This window comes from Rhinichthys klamathensis, unplaced genomic scaffold, assembly GCF_029890125.1.
Source record: "Rhinichthys klamathensis goyatoka isolate OS25496 unplaced genomic scaffold, OSU_Roscu_1.1 h1tg000687l_1, whole genome shotgun sequence".
In the NCBI taxonomy this organism is placed as follows: domain Eukaryota; kingdom Metazoa; phylum Chordata; class Actinopteri; order Cypriniformes; family Leuciscidae; genus Rhinichthys; species Rhinichthys klamathensis.
In genome coordinates, this window is record NW_026607115.1 from 1,377,515 (window position 1) to 1,395,267 (window position 17,753).

The following is a 17,753-nucleotide window of genomic DNA, read 5'->3' on the forward strand; positions in this document are numbered from 1 at the left end:
GTCAGCCAACCCATGCAGGAAACGGTCCCACTGCGCCTCCTCGTTCCAACGGCACTCTGCGGCCAGGGTGCGGAACTGGATGGAATATTCCGACACCGAGCCATTACCCTGGCGGAGATCGGCGAGTAGTATGGCCGCCTCCCTACCCGCCACCGCACGATCGAAGACCCTTCTCATCTCTTCGGAGAGTGCCTGGAACGAGGCGCAGCATGGGTCTTGATTCTCCCACACCGCCGTTCCCCAGAGAGCCGCCTTGCCAGACAGTAAAGTCAGAACAAATGCCACTTTACTTTGTTCCTGGAAAAACGTCAGTGGTTGCAATGAGAAATGCATAGAGCATCGGGTCAGGAAAGCTCTGCAAAATTCAGGTTCACCTGAATATCCTTCGGGGATAGGTAGGCGTGGTTCCTGCTGCTGGTGCAGCTCTGGTGGTACGGGTTGACTCAGAAACCGAAAAAAAAACCTATGATGAAAAAATTTACTTGCATGGTGTCAAAATACTCTTTGTCCAGTTTCTTCACAAAATATTATCAAAACTTTCCACAAATTCGCGGGAGACCGTCTTCTGACAGCGAGAGAAAAAGAGCGGAAACGCAACCGGCTTGATCCTGACTAACTATGTAAAAGGTCTGTGTTACATTGAACCCCACGTTAGGTTGTGCCCCACGCTCCCCTACACCCCTCACATTTCAGGAAACATTTTTAGTATATCTTCTCAAAGGACAATACTATAGAAATGAAACTTGGATATATTTTAGAGTTGTCAATGTGCTGCTTGTATAGCAGTATACACTCACCTAAAGGATTATTAGGAACACCATACTAATACTGTGTTTGACCCCCTTTCGCCTTCAGAACTGCCTTAATTCTACGTGGCATTGATTCAACAAGGTGCTGAAAGCATTCTTTAGAAATGTTGGCCCATTTTGATAGGATAGCATCTTGCAGTTGATGGAGACATCCAGGGCACAAAGCTCCCGTTCCACCACATCCCAAAGATGCTCTATTGGGTTGAGATCTGGTGACTGTGGGGGCCATTTTAGTACAGTGAACTTATTGTCATGTTCAAGAAACCAATTTGAAATGATTCGAGCTTTGTGACATGGTGCATTATCCTGCTGGAAGTAGCCATCAGAGGATGGGTACATGGTGGCCATAAAGGGATGGACATGGTCAGAAACAATGCTCAGGTAGGCCGTGGCATTTAAACAATGCCCAATTGGCACTAAGGGGCCTAAAGTGTGCCAAGAAAACATCCCCCACACCATTACACCACCACCACCAGCCTGCACAGTGGTAACAAGGCATGATGGATCCATGTTATCATTCTGTTTACGCCAAATTCTGACTCTACCATCTGAATGTCTCAACAGAAATCGAGACTCATCAGACCAGGCAACATTTTTCCAGTCTTCAACTGTCCAATTTTGGTGAGCTCTTGCAAATTGTAGCCTCTTTTTCCTATTTGTAGTGGAGATGAGTGGTACCCGGTGGGGTCTTCTGCTGTTTTAGCCCATCCGCCTCAAGGTTGTGCGTGTTGTGGCTTTACAAATGCTTTGCTGCATACCTAGGTTGCAACGAGTGGTTATTTCAGTCAAAGTTGCTCTTCTATCAGCTTGAATCAGTCGGCCCATTCTCCTCTGACCTCTACCATCAACAAGGCATTTTCGCCCACAGGACAGCCGCATAATGGATGTTTTTCCCTTTTCACACCATTCTTTGTAAACCCTAGAAATGGTTGTGCGTGAAAATCCCAGTAACTGAGCAGATTGTGAAATACTCAGACCGGCCCGTCTGGCACCAACAACCATGCCACGCTCAAAATCGCTTAAATCACCTTTCTTTCCCATTCTGACATTCAGTTTGGAGTTCAGGAGATTGTCTTGACCAGGACCACACCCCTAAATGCATTGAAGCAACTGACATGTGATTGGTTGATTAGATAATTGCATTAATGAGAAATTGAACAGGTGTTCCTAATAATCCTTTAGGTGAGTGTATATTTACTGTCCTCTGAAAATAACTCAACATACAGCCATTATTGTCAAAATAGCTGGCAACAAAAGTGAGTACACCCTAGTAGCTGTACGTCATTTAACCATGCAAAAGCCACATGTCCTATTCATCATGTTCATGTTTTTGTCTGATTAACAGGACCATACAAATTTGTGTATCTTGTATTAGAGCAGTTCAAATTTGTGCTTTGAGTACAATTCTCTCATACTGACCACTGGATGTTCATCATGGCACCTCATTAGAATTGTTGCTCTCCACAAAGATGCTAGGCCATAAGAAGATTGGTAACACCCTGAAACTGAGTTACAGTACAGGCCAGGGTCATACAGAAGTTTTCCAAGACGGGTTCCACTCGTAACAGGCCTCGCAAGGGTCAATCTAAGACGTTCTCGTGCTGTGCGTCAGGTGCAGAAGCTGGCTTCAAAAAACAGACTCATGAGTGCTGCCAGCATTGCTTTAGAGGTTGCAGAAGCGGAAGCTCAGCTTGTGAGTGCTCAGACCATACACCACACACTACAACAAGTCGGTTTGCATGGCCGTCATCCCAGAAGGAAGCCTCTTCTGAAGCTGGCTCACAAGAAAGCCTGCAAACAGTTTGCTGACACCAACCTGTCCAAGAGCATGAATTACTGGAAGCATGTCCTGTGGTCTGATGAGACTAAGATAAACCTATTTGGCTCAGATGGTGTCTAGCATCGGCCCTGGTAAGGAGTACCAAGAAAATTGTGTCTCGCCTACACTGCCGTGCAAAGGCAAAAGACCGTAACTTCGTGTTTGGTCGAAAATTAGTTTTTTATATTTTTGGCACATTCAAGACCCCCTTTATCATGTGGATAAGTATCTTGAGTCAATTCCGTCGTTTTTTCGAGAAAATAATGGGTTGTCTTAACAGTAACTTCCAAAAGCCCGTGAGAAACCAAGGCAGAACACCGTAACACCAGTTACCGCTCTTTGGCTTTGTTTTGGAACGCTCATTTTGAGTTACGGTACTCTGCCTTTGTTTAGCCGCGCGTCAATATGAAGTTACGGTGCTGGCGTTCTATCAAATAATGCTACCTTTCAGATTGTACGGTGTTCTGCCTTTGTTTTGCTCTCCATTAAAATTGAAATTACGATGTAGCCGGTGTACTTTGTACAGCTGCCATCAGTCCCTGTAACTTCTGATGTCCTCAGAGCTTTGTCCAGCACAAATGCGGTCAGAACAGTTAGTATGGTCTGAACCCGCTCCATCGACAAACGTGCGATAGGCTATCCATCGCGAATGATATATGCAGAGTTGACAGAAAAAATGTTACACACGCCGTAGCAGGTGAATACAACAAAGAACTAAGCCCCGCCTCATCCAGATCGGGTACCGGACCTGGTTGAAACAACCATGCATCTAGCTGGCAGAGTGCCAAAACTTCGCCGGCGCCTTCAGCTCCGCCCTGAACACAGTCGGGCTGACGCGGGACTGATATGTCACAGGGAGTGATAATAATGAAGCAACAACGGTATATTGGTGCATACAACATAATGAAGCAAGAATTGCTGGTGCATACAACATCAGACAAGCTGTTACAAGCGGGTTGTACCTACAATCACACTGTCCGGAATAAATCCGCGGGACGAGCGAAGTGCACTGCACAATAATAGGGCAGACAGCTGAAACCACCGCTACTGAAAAGACGCAGAACACAGAAGGTTGTGCTATAAATGCATTAGTCGTCTAGTCCAGAGCGCGCTCCCCACCGAGTCTCAAGATGGAAAGCACTGCGTTCGCACTTCGTACTTTTCGTGAACGTACGTGGAGCATGACACCTTCGAACATGAATATACTATAAACGAGTCCCCGGGTCGAATGTGCGCGAGGAGTCGGACCTGTTTTATCGTGATCATTTTGAACGCGCGTTTATCAAGTCTTATGCCACTTGGTACCAATTGAAGATCTTACCGCTATGGAGGTATTTTGCCATGTCTCATGTATTAATAATGCCACCAGAATGCAACCAAAGCACAGGGTAGCAATAAGTAGATGTCTATAAGTGTAAATCATACAAAATAAATGCCATGATCACTAGATTTTATACAGGTGTTACTATAATGATTTTGTTAATGGTGATCAGCAACCAAATATTGATAATGTGGAAGTTACTGCCTTTTGCCTTGGCATGACTCACTTTTTGCTGACAATGCAAAGGCAGAGTGTACAGTAACTTTAAAATAGTGGTCAAAAGTCAAGTTTGAGCTCAAGATTTTTTTATGTAGATAATTTTCATTACTAAAACATCTAATTGCCAGATTTACAGTGTCCTACCTATAATTAATTTGGAGGGACAACTGAAAATCTTTAAAGTCATTTTTCTCAGTTCCACACTCTGAGTTAAGGTCTTTCTCATTATTTTTTTTATTTTGTAATATTTTGTAACTATTGATGTAATATTAACCCTTACTAGACAGAACTTACTAAATGTTATTTTAAGGCTATCGTTGTTATCATAGAAATGTTTGTATAGAGTGATAAAAGCCAAAATGGTCAATAAATTAGAAGTTAAGGTATTTTGCCTTTGTATGGCCCATTATTGTTTTGCAGATAATGCAAAGGCAGAATACAGTAACTTCTGAATAAGGGTCAAAGGTCAAGTTTGAGCTAAAAAAAAATTAATGTAGATAAATATATTCATTATGACAACTACTTGGCAAATTTTCATTGTCCTACCTATCATACAATTGGCTGGACAACAAAAAAACTTTAAAGTCATTTTTCTCAGTTTCACACTCTGGTGAGTTAAGGTCTTTTGCCTTTGTAGGGCAGTACAGTCGAGCATGGTGGTGGTGATAGCATCATGGTCTGGGGCTGCATGAGTGCTGCTGGTACTGGGGAGCTGAGCTTCATTGAGGGAAACATGGATTCCAACATGTACTGTGACATTCTGAAGCAGAACATATGATGCCCTCCCTTCAGAAACTGGGCCGAACGGCATGATAACGACCCCAAACACACCGCTAAGATGACAACTGCCTTGCTGAGGAAGCTGAAGGTGAAGGTGAAGGAGTGTTATTTCTCCAGACCTGAACCCTATTGAGCACCTGTGGGGCGTCCTCAAGCGGAAGGTGAAGAAGCGCCATGTGTCTAACATCCAGCAGCTCCGTGATGTTATTATGGAGACGTGGAAGAAGATCCCAGCAACAACCTGTGCCGCTCTGGTGAACTCCATGCCCAGGAGGATTAAGGCAGTGCTAGATAACAATGGTGCTCACACAAAATATTGACTCTTTGGACACAGTTTTGACATGTTCACTTAGGGTGTACTCACTTTTGTTGCCAGCTGTTTTGACAATAATGGCTGTATGTTGAGTTATTTTCAGAGGATAGTGAATATATACTGCTATACAAGCAGCACATTGACTACTCTAAAATATATCCAAGTTTCATTTCTATAGTATTATCCCTTGAGAAGATATACTAAAATGTTTGCTGAAATGTGAGGGGTGTACTCACTTTTGTGACATACTGTATATGTACTTAACATGTATGTCAACAATAAGCATGCATTATATATAACTTACATGAAAAGATGTGTATATGGACCAGTATACTCCTGTATACACCACACAATTTCAGATGAATCGGGGAGTATTACCTACCAGATAATGGGAAATATTACTGAAATGATACCTATTCGGATAAGGTATTCTTCTGTGCAACGGCCATTTGTTCCCACAGCATGAAATATTTTTTTCACCAATAAGTGATTGTTTATCTTTATTTGGGAAAATAATAATAAATAGAATCTAAAACATAAAACAAAGTCCAAAAAAAACATATTTAAAAATACATAATCTATTTCAGTTAAATATTTCAAACAAAAACATTAAATAACACATGAAATGATATGTCCCAGCAGATTCCATTCCTCACTGTAGCTCCTGCATGCATCCACGTCAAAATCTTCCTCATCTTATATTGAGCTCCACCATTTCTGTCTTGCTCAGACCATATCTCCAGCAACTGCAAAATAACAGTAATGTAACCACTGAAAATACTCACTAAAAACTAATAACAACATACCTATTTAAAATGAGTAACATCAAGTGTTTTATTAATTTCTGAACTTACTGTTGTCTCTCTTTGCCTTTTTTTAAACAACCTTGATTAGCCGTGTTTCCACTGTAGGGCCAAACGCGAGCATGCTAGTGCGTGCCAGGATCAGTCTCGTTTCCACAGTCACTTCCAGGGCTTGATCGGGCCTCATCGGGGCTTCCTCGGGGCCAGGGGCCAGCGGCCAAGGGTTTTTGGCCCGCCAAATACCTTGGTCCAAAGCTGGCCAACTGGGCCTTGAGGAATGGTCATGAACAACGGCAGAGTTTATTTGAGTCAAGAGAGGGTTAACACTGCTGCTAACTGATAGCCTGATATAATTTTAAACATTTTAAACAATTTTCAGCTCAAAACTTACTTTCAGACACCAGCAAGTGTCTGAAATAACTTCCTTTGCGATCTGATTGGGATTCTGATCACCTCATTAAACAGAAATATATTTACTGTATATGCTATGCTAAAGGCTACTTATGCTAACCATTGCAATAATAAATACACATATGATTATGGAAAATACCAGAGACTGCTTGAAGAACTTAGACAAATCATGTATGATTATAATCGTGTATTTATTTGGTTTCATGTTTCATCTGTCTCTTCACTTTGCCTTTGTTGATACTGGACTTTTGCATCAAGTCAAGTCACAATTATTTATATAGCACTTTTTAAAAATACAGATTGTTTAAAAGCAGCTTTACAGAGATCACAGAAAAATAATGCAAAGAAAAGTATGTCAAGAAGAAAATAGCGTCACAGTCCAGCTTAAGTAAGTTCAGTGATGTTTCATTTTTGTTTAAAAAAAAAAAGTTATTAATTTAGTTCATTTATATATATATATATATAGCCGCTCTGGAGTAAACCGTGATGTCATCGTCCAGCTCAGTTCAGTTCTCATATAATGGTGTCAATGCAGGCAGATCATTATTATTGTTGAATATTAAATTAAATGTTACATTTAATGTCCCAACTAAGCAAGCCATGCCAATGGAAACAAAGTTGGAAAAAGGCCTAAGTAAATCATACAGATTTTTTTGTTGTTGTTGTTGTTTTTGTTTTTTAATGTAAAATGTGTAAAATTCAGAAAGTTTCCTGTAATGGGTAGGCGTAGGGGATAGAAAATACAGTTTGTACAGTTGAATCATTGTCTATGGAAAGTCCCCATAAAACATGGAAACCCAATATGAACTTATACACTAGACATAGACTCGACAAATCAGCATGCTTGAAGAGACTATATTGACTTTTAAGTATTTTACTATTTCCTACTTAGTTATTTTGATCCTGGATTTAATTTTTCAGGATTGACATTAGTTATGTCTGAATTACATGTTAATCGTTATACACTCCTGTCAGAGAAGGTGATGGAGCCCTCAGTAGGTGAAATTGGATTAGAAATATTATGTATGGCTGATCCTTTAGAAGAAAACTCAAACCAAAGGCTGTGGTACAGCCTAAGGATTTGAGTAGATTTGGTTTTCTTTTGCATCCTCTGTTCTACATTAAATTTTCATTCTGTTTCTACAAGGTGGCTCTGAAAGCCACAGGCTGGTAATATGGCTCTGCGAATACAGCACAGCAGGAGTTAAGCATTACTGAGTTCATGTGGAGGAGATCAGAGTGGATGTGAGTGCAAAGACAGTGTGCGTTTGAAATTCTCTCTGACGCTCTGTTGTAAACGCTTTCGTAGCATGAAACCGAAACAGTTAATCTCAGTGTCTTTATCTCCTTAGAGAACCTTTTTGGAACTCCAAGAGCTCTTAAAAAGTGCTCATTAAAATAAGGTTAGCTTACTGTTGCAAAACATAAGTAATAGGCAACCTCAGCGGGTTTCAACTTTGACTCCTCAAGTGTTTATTGGGCGTGCTATTCTGAGAGCTGTAGTGAATTCATTTACAGGGGTCATGACATGATAATTCAGATTTGCCTTGATCTTTTGACATATGTGAGGTCTTTTTACCATTAAAACATCCTGCAAGTTTCAGAGCCTAAAACATCACTCTCATTATAAACAAAGCATTTATTTAATCAAGGCCTGAAAACGGCTCATGGCGTTTGATTATATGTTTGTTCGGAGCATTTTGCTTTGTAAACGAAGTACAATGTAATTAGGGCTGGGCAATATGGCCCCAAAAATGTGTCATGATAAAAAAATTTTTTATATCAGTCTGTATCGATAATTATCATGATAAATATCAAGTTCAAAGGCAGATTTTTGCTCCTAAGAGAAAGTTGTGGAAACCAGACTGTTAATTGTGGTTTTAAACTACTCTTGATTGTCAGAACATGAACACTTGCCCTACAGGTGAACAGTTCACAAATCTAAGGGAAAGTAAAAAAAAAAAAATTCTTTACACTTTTCCACAAAAAAAAATTCTTAACAAAATAAATATCTTATTACAAAAGTAATTTCTTAGTTTCTGCATGTTCTAATGGGTGATATTGTTTCATGTCATGAAACAGGTTTGTGTTGCCTGACTTTGATGGCATGTATCTTCAGCACAGTTTGCAGTGCAGGCTGCAATATTAATAATATTAGACTAGGCCTACATGTTTTGTCTCTTAGAAATGCACATTTGACAGTAGCTTGAGTTGAGAGTAGTAGTAGCTTGAGTTCCAGATAGGTCCAGATATAAATTTATGCTCATTAACAAAAACAGTAACATCTGTAAAAATTGTAAAAACCTAATTTTTATGGTTTTATATGCAGTTAGTGTTTCTACTGTATACTCACCTAAAGGATTATTAGGAACACCATACTAATACTGTGTTTGACCCCCTTTCGCCTTCAGAACTGCCTTAATTCTACGTGGCATTGATTCAACAAGGTGCTGAAAGCATTTTTTAGAAATGTTGGCCCATATTGATAGGATAGCATCTTGCAGTTGATGGAGATTTGTGGGATGCGCATCCAGGGCACGAAGCTCCCGTTCCACCACATCCCAAAGATGCTCTATTGGGTTGAGATCTGGTGACTGTGGGGGCCATTTTAGTACAGTGAACTCATTGTCATGTTCAAGAAACCAATTTGAAATGATTCGAGCTTTGTGACATGGTGCATTATCCTGCTGGAAGTAGCCATCAGAGGATGGGTACATGGTGGCCATAAAGGGATGGACATGGTCAGAAACAATGCTCAGGTAGGCCGTGGCATTTAGACGATGCCCAATTGGCACTAAGGGGCCTAAAGTGTGCCAAGAAAACATCCCCCACACCATTACACGACCACCACCAGCCTGCACAGTGGTAACAAGGCATGATGGATCCATGTTCTCATTCTGTTTACGCCAAATTCTGACTCATCCATCTGAATGTCTCAACAGAAATCGAGACTCATCAGACCAGACAACATTTTTCCAGTCTTTAACTGTCCAATTTTGGTGAGCTCTTGCAAATTGTGGCCTCTTTTTCCTATTTGTAGTGGAGTTGAGTGGTACCCGGTGGGGTCTTCTGCTGTTGTAGCCCATCCGCCTCAAGGTTGTGCGTGTTGTGGCTTCACAAGTGGTTTGCTGCATACCTCGGTTGTAACGAGTGGTTATTTCAGTCAAAGTTGCTCTTCTATCAGCTTGAATCAGTCGGCCCATTCTCCTCTGACCTCTAGCATCAACAAGGCATTTTCGCCCACAGGACTGCCGCATACTGGATGTTTTTCCCTTTTTACGCCATTCTTTGTAAAACCTAGAAATGGTTGTGGGTGAAAATCCCAGTAACTGAGCAGATTGTGAAATACTCAGACCGGCCCGTCTGGCACCAACAACCATGCCACGCTCAAAATTGCTTAAATCACCTTTCTTTCCCATTCTGACATTCAGTTTGGAGTTCAGGAGATTGTCTTGACCAGGACCACACCCCTAAATGCATTGAAGCAACTACCATGTTATTGGTTGATTAGATAATTGCATTAGAAATTGAACAGGTGTTCCTAATAATCCTTTAGCTGAGTGTAAATGTTTAATGATGGCAATTTGTAGATTGAAAAGCCTTTTGACTGTATCGTTGCGGGCAGTGTTTGTCAGCGCTGTTTAAACTAGCTTAAATCACCGAGACATATGTGTTCTTCAATGAATTCAAGCACTCCTCACTGGATGTCACTGTGTTGTTTGACGGTTGCGTGACCGAGATCGATGAGCTGGGGTCTGAGCTTTGAGCCAGGCGGATAAATGGACCGTGTGGCGCCGTTCAAATGAGTTTCATTCCGCTTCTGGTGCATAAACGTTATCGAACATTTATCGAACTCTTGATATTGTTTTATCAAGGAAAATTATATCGCTATAATTATCGTTTTCGTTTTATCACCCAGCCCTAAGTGTGATGGAGAGACACACCTTAAAAACAGATCATTTCATACAGAGGGTTAGAATGAAAGTTGAAAATAATAATTGTTCTATATATATATATATGTTATAAATAACAGAATTACAAACTCACATCTGATAAATATGGGCCCTGTCCCAAATACCACATGCACTTACTGCAGAGCCGATCCTCCCTATACGCACACTACGCAAGTTGCGTAGGACCCGGCAAATAACTCAAAGCCCTGCCTCCCCCTCGTGTCAAAGCGTGTCAATCAAAGTTTACAACATCGATGAGATAATTAAGCGTAACTATCCTTCTGGTCACGAAAAGAGAGACTGAGAAAAAAAACACACCATGTGAGTGAATTGAAAGCTATACTACGAATTTAATTTCTCGTGCCATTTATACGCCAAAAATAGTTTTTGCGTGCATATGATACACACTTTTTGGCGTGTAATATGCACGCACTCCACACCCCTAATCCTACCCAAGAGATTAACAGTGCGTAGCATATATTATGCAAGCAAAAAAAATTTGGGCGTATAAATAGCACGAGAAATTTAATTTGTGTTATGGATACGCACTTTCATGAGATTACGTTTGATAATACAAAGGGCAACGGTGTTTGTTTATTAACTGCAGCTCGGAAAAGATAACCACGTCGCGCGTTAACATGAGTTCATATGCGCATGCACGAAATTATGTTTTATTAACAAAGTTCGGGAGAAGCACGTTCAGATCATTAACACGGGCGGAGAGCACTCAGCAATCATGATTAAAACGTGTGTATATATAGACTCCGCAGTCTCACCTCATTTCTCTGACAGTTTAGCAGCGTCCCTCCACCACCCCTTCTCCACTCTTCTAGTCCTAAACCACTTTACATACATACAGTGGGGAGTACTCTGGGTTCGGGCCGAATTCCGAGCTCGGAGCCCTCCCCCCGGACAGCACGCCAAATACGCATTACACTTTATTCCCCTTAATTGTATGTAAGTGTGAACTCGTGAAATGAAACGCGCACTTTCCAGTAAAATATCTATGGGGACCAGTTACCAGTACAAGTTGGGCGTGATGGCACTCCTCATTAGGCGCTCATACTTTTCAAACAAGACAATGATTATCTAGTCTCCAAGTCAGTTTAGTTACAACTCTGCAATAAAGCTAGATGGAAAGCAATCTATTGACATTGACTATATTGCATTTAAAATATTGATTGGCTGGACATACTGGTCAATATGGATGCACATCCCTCAGTAAATAATAACCATCAAGTATCAATTATTGCTTTTATCATTTAAAACACAGTGACATGCAATGGCAAGCCATTTTAGCTTTTATTAATTCGCAGGATGCATTTTTTATATCAATAATTACATTTGTACTATTTAAAATGTGAATTATTGATATTAATATAAAATATGTCCAATTCTGATATCAGGACTTACATTTTCACTAGTACTAACTAAACGAGGGAGGATTGTAGTGGGAGAACCGGGGTGTCAGGTGTGACTGTGTGGCCATGGCAAATGGTTTACATGGCTCATGGGTCAGGTAGGAGGGCCCCTTAACAGATTTTTGCTTAGGGCCCCAGGGAGGTCAGGATCGGCTCTGACTTACTGTCATGTTTCAGTCCTAGTTTCTGATTGCCTTCATCAAGCGTCTTTGGATAACTAATACACATTTTACAAAAGCAGCATCCATTTATGATATTAATAAATACAATCATTAACACTGAATATGATGCTATTATTGCATACTATTTTATAATATACTACAATACACTGAGGTCCAAATAGTATCTGCAAAGAAAGAACTGTTTCATGTTGACTTTAATAAAAAAAAACTACTGTACCAATAAAAAGAATAAAAACTGTAGCAATAAAAACTCAGAGTACCTAAATAAAATACCATAAACCATCTGTTTTCGAAGAAAAAAACATTTACTTTGTTCACACCGGATACATTTTCACACCGCCCCACTGAAGCTGTAACACTGAGATTTAATGAAAATGTCATATATATAGTAAATAGTCATTTTAAAAAAATGACACAGATGCGTTCTATCTCATAAATCACTTGAGCTTCTTGTCTATGAAATTATTTCTGTTTCTTCTCAGAAACAATATCTCTAATACTGTATATCTCTATTTTTAGGGTTTGCAGAGATGCAATTCACTATATTAATGGACATGGTAACCTAAAGTCTTATAGTACAATTGCCTATAGAATGAATGTCAACCATATTCACAATCAAGTCACATTTGTCCAATGCCCATTTTCATTGATAGTTATAATTAAAAAGCATTACTATAGGTCAAAGACTCTGCGGAAGTGACTGATGAGCAAAGTATTTTTACCATGTTACTGAAGTGGCAGTGACCCAAAATGTTTTTCGTTTTCTAACGGTCTTTGATGTGTTAACGGGATGTGGCAAACTCATTCTGGTCTCTCTGGGTTGTGGGTCATGGGGAAATTCTTCATTACAAATCACTGTGGACTGGAGGTTTCTCTGGTCTTCTGTTCTGTTCACTGTTCAGTCTTTACAGTTGTCCAAATTATTTTCATTTTGGGAAACTTAAGGCATAATATATTACGTTTAACTCCACCACATTCCAGAAATGTAGAAATCCACTGGTAACCAATTATTCTTTGAGACATTGAAAAGAAAAAAAGAAAACCACCTTTGAAAAAATTATTTGAGCTCGCTGCCTTCCAGAAAAAGGATCCGACACATTTTGCAGGATTGCTGGTGTGAAGCCTTTGCCTGGACAGTCGGGAACCGTGGCTCACCCTGTTTGACAGGCCAGATCTGCAGAGCTCTGACAGAATCTCTTCTTCAGATTTTATGTGTGCGACAGCTCTTCTCTGAAGGAGAAATCACGGACCTGTGGCTTTATCAGCAATGCGTCATCTGACCAATGCATCTTTACACAGACACATCCAAAGAACAGACAATGCCTGCAGACTTGACAGGACTCACAGCCTTCTGGTTTAATCAGCTCAGTCACAACTCAACAACAGAACAATACATGAGCACATGGCCTGACTTTATGATAGAAACAAAGTAAATGTTGTGTCCCAAAGTTTTGTAAAGATTGTGCAGGAATTTGGGTAAAATGTGGTTAGTTGTTCAATAAGGGACACCTCTGACACCTCTGCTTGAAGTCTCAAGAAATTGAACTTATTCAGTTCATCTATATATATATATATATATATATATATATAATTAACACCAAGAAGACAAAAGAGATGGTGGTGAATTTTAGGGAAACAATGAAAATTGATCTGAGTCCTGTGTTCATAAATGGAGTGGCTGTGGAGAGAGTCCCGTTTTAAATTCTTGGGGTTGAACAAGATTTTTCTTGGACTACACGCACCTACACTGTCATTGAAAAAGCACAACAACGTATTTGTATTCTGAGGAGATTAAAGAAAGCAAGATTGCCTTGCTTTTATCGATGTGCAGTGGAGAGTGCACTAACATATTCCATCACATCTTGGTACGGTAGTTGTAGACTTGTAGTCGAGACCGCCTAAACCGAGACCAAGACACTACCAAGACCAGATGGTATCGAGACCAAGACAAGACCAAGACCAAGACCAAGACAGACCAAGTCGAGACCAAGACCAAGTCGAGACTAAGACCGAGACCAAGTCGAGACCGGAGGGGAAAAAAACATTAGTGTTGAAGCTAAGCAATAACTTGTCAAATGTTGTTTTGCATTTGCCTGCCTATCTCTGCTGATTTCGAAGTCTCCAAATGAATCCATTCTGCAACTTTTAAATACATAATTATATTTTTAAAAACGAAATTATAGGCTTAAGTGCAGGATCCGAAAGTTGGTCGTTTTTGTCGCTATGGTTACACACACACACACACACACACACACACCGTTGGCGGTGCGCTCAAAGTCATCTGTCAGTTGTGCAGTTACCCAAAATCTCCTGAATGAAGGTAAAACCCATCATGTCACTGATATGTGTTTTACTAAATATTAATATATCAAAAACTGTACATGATATGTGTTTTTTAAATCAAGTGATCAAAGTGCTCGTTGCCGCTGCGATCAGTGGCGCGGATACAGTGTTTTCTTGCGTGGCTCGCGCGCACCGCACTGTCTTCACTCGGACGCGCGCTTCAATACGTTGCGGATATCGTCGTGGATATTGTAGTATTGTATTGGTCAATCCCGTGACCACTATGTCGGTCTGAGACAGCGAGACCTAGACAAGACCGAGAGGTCCGAGACCAAGACAAGACCGAGACCAAAGACCGTCAAGGCCGTGACAAGACCGAGACCACGTAAAAGTGGTCTCGAGACATACATCACTAGGTAGTTGTACAAGAGAGGAACAGAGGGCTCTGCAACAAGTTACCAAAATGGCACAAAATATCATCGGCAAACAGTTACCATTATTAGTTGAGGACATCATCTAGATGTCGGAGCAGAATTTCAAAAATTGTCAGAGATCCCACTCACCCTGCACACAGGACAATTTACTCTCTAACACAAGACTGAAAAATAAGTTTGTAATTACACTACACACTTTAAACAGTCTGTTGTTGTTGTTGTTTTTACTGTACTAATTGTTTTATCTGATGTATCTTTTTTTAGAACGTTTAATTTTATATATATATATATATATATTAGGGGTGTCACGATTCTCCAAATCCTCGATTCGATAAAATTTTCGATTCTAAGGTCACGGTTCGATTCGATTCTCGATTTTTACATTTATTTTTTTAAAGCCGAAACCGGCCAATAAGGATGCTCTCTGTCTTACATGCGCTTCATGAGGCACATACGCAAGATCTCTCGCTCTCTCCCGTGCGCGCGCTATACGGTTTGGAGCACAGTTTTTTCTGTCTCGCATGCGCGATTGCTCGCTCTTGCTCGCTCGCTCACTCTAGATTCCGGGAGATTTTAACTAATTTGCGGGCATCAGGGAGCCGCTATCAATATGCGGGAGACTCCAGGAACAGGGCTCCAGACTAACTTTTCCACTGGTTGCACTGGTGCTACCAACTTTCTCAGTTGGTCGCACCAGCATATGATTTGGTCGCACCTTTTTTTTTTCTTTTTTGCTACATGCCATGGGATTAATCAATGCATGCTGATGAATAGTGGTTTTAATGGACCAAGGCTAGCAAAGGCTTTCTGGGTTGCAGCAGAAATACCTGTAATATATTAATTATCATTGCCAAATTTCAGGATTTTCATGGATTTTGGACAGTAATTTTAATCTGTAATTTTAAGCATTTTACATTTGAATTATATACAATCTATCTATTTACATTTGAATCATATTCTATCTATCTATCTATCTATCTATCTATCTATCTATCTATCTATCTATCTATCTATCTATCTATCTATCTATCTATCTATCTGTCTATTATCATCTTTCTATCTTTTAAAAATAATTAAACATTCAAATGTATGCATTACATTTTAAAAGATTAGAGTATTAGGTAACGCTTTAGATTACAGCCCGGAAAGTACTGCGTAATTAAAGCAATTTTACAGCATAACCTTCGGTTATTATAGTGTACCTATAACGCACTTACAATATAAGTATAAGGGAACAATATTTTAAGTTTGGGGAATAAAGGGGTAACAACCAGGAGAATTAAACAATTATTTATACTTGAAATTAAAGAACTAAATGGTGCTTATTCTACTATTATGATATAACAATCTTACATGTGGGAGCAATTTAGCAAGAACATACACTGCATTCCTTTTTGAAATAACGGTGAACCAGTACATACTGTAAAATTACAGGCTTTTTAAAAATTACAGGGTACATATCTATGCATTTATAAAGTAATCTTTTTAACAAAAGTGCACTGAAAACGAAAACTATTGCAACTTTTGCTTAAATATTGGGGAAAGATACAATTGTTTCATGTAGTGGTGCTTGTTACCCTCTTGTTCCATGTAGTTACAGGGTAAGTGTGACATTGCGGGCTGTAAATTAAAGTGGTGCTTGTTATACCCTCTTGTTTCATGTAGTTACAGGGTAAGTATAATAAAAATGCATACACAGTTTTATATCACTGACTCGGAAACCTTTATTTATTATACAAGCACCACTTACCCTGTAACTACATCAAACAAGATATATTTCCCAGTATTTAAAAAAATTGCAATAGTCTTAGCTTTTCTTGCCTTGAAACATGTTAGCCCAAACTTAAACATCTGCACTTTTGCTATCAAAAAATAAATAAATAATTGTATAAATGCCTATATACTGTATGTACCCTGTCATTTTTAAAAAGCCTATACAGTATGTATTGGTACACAATTATTACAAAAAGGTACGCCGTGTATGTTCTTGCTAAATTGATCACAAATGTAAGATTGTTATATCATAATAGTAGAATAAGTACCCCTTAGTTCTATAATACTTACAGTATAAATATTTTTTTAATTCTCCTGGTTGTTACCCCTTTATTCCCCAAACTTTACATATTGTTCCCTTATACTTACATGCAAGTACTTTATAGGTACACTATAATTACAGAAAGTTACACTGTAAATTCCTCTTAATTACACAGTACTCCGGGCTGTAATCTAAAGCGTTACCGAGTATTATAATAAATTGATACAGATTTTTCGTTATCAAAGTTTATAGTTGTAACAAAAAGCAGAAATCTCACACTCCTTACACTTCTGCATTTTATAATAATTTCCTTTTCCTCTGTCGAGCGATCATGAGTAATCGCTCGACAGAGGAAAATATAACCGCTGAAAAGACGTAGGAGGAAGGGGCTCTGTGATTCGTGAGACCATTTTTATCATTTTTATATGCCTTAATTCGTGAATTCGTAATTGGCGCGTTTCACCATCAGTGTGCAATGCGCGTGACGTCTACGTTCGTCAATAAATAAACTGCACGTGTCTTGCGGAAGAACATTGTAGACGGAACTTCTCTCCGTTAATGTCTATGGCGAGTCACGCAGGCACTGGGCTACTCCGCAGCCGAGACGACCCCGGGATAAAATAGTCCGAATATAAACACTTATTATAGAAGTACCGTAGTGATTTAGAATAAGTCAAAAACACGGTTTGGAAAATGGATTCATGATGTAGCCTACTCGTTCATTTTGAACATAAGTTACGGACTGCAGCAGCTGATACAACGGCGTTCTGTTGCTCAAGCGTCCACTCGCACAAATGCGACCACATAACATTTTAACTCGCACATTCTCAAAAAATGGTCGCAGTCTGGAACCCTGAGGAACTTCCGCGAGACTTGTGATGTCTGCAAAGTAAACTGTGGCTTTTTTGAAGCGCGAACGTTGTCAACATAACTCTTACACACCTGCGACTTCAATGAAAGAGGAGGGGGT

The 17,753-nt window shown here is 39.8% G+C and overlaps 1 protein-coding gene across 2 annotated transcripts in view; it reads left to right on the plus strand.

Moving 5' to 3' along the window:
• The window catches only part of frmpd3 (FERM and PDZ domain containing 3), a 202,317-nt gene that overhangs the window by 75,279 nt on the left and 109,285 nt on the right, over positions 1-17,753 (plus strand). The gene's annotated exons all lie outside the window — the stretch shown is intronic.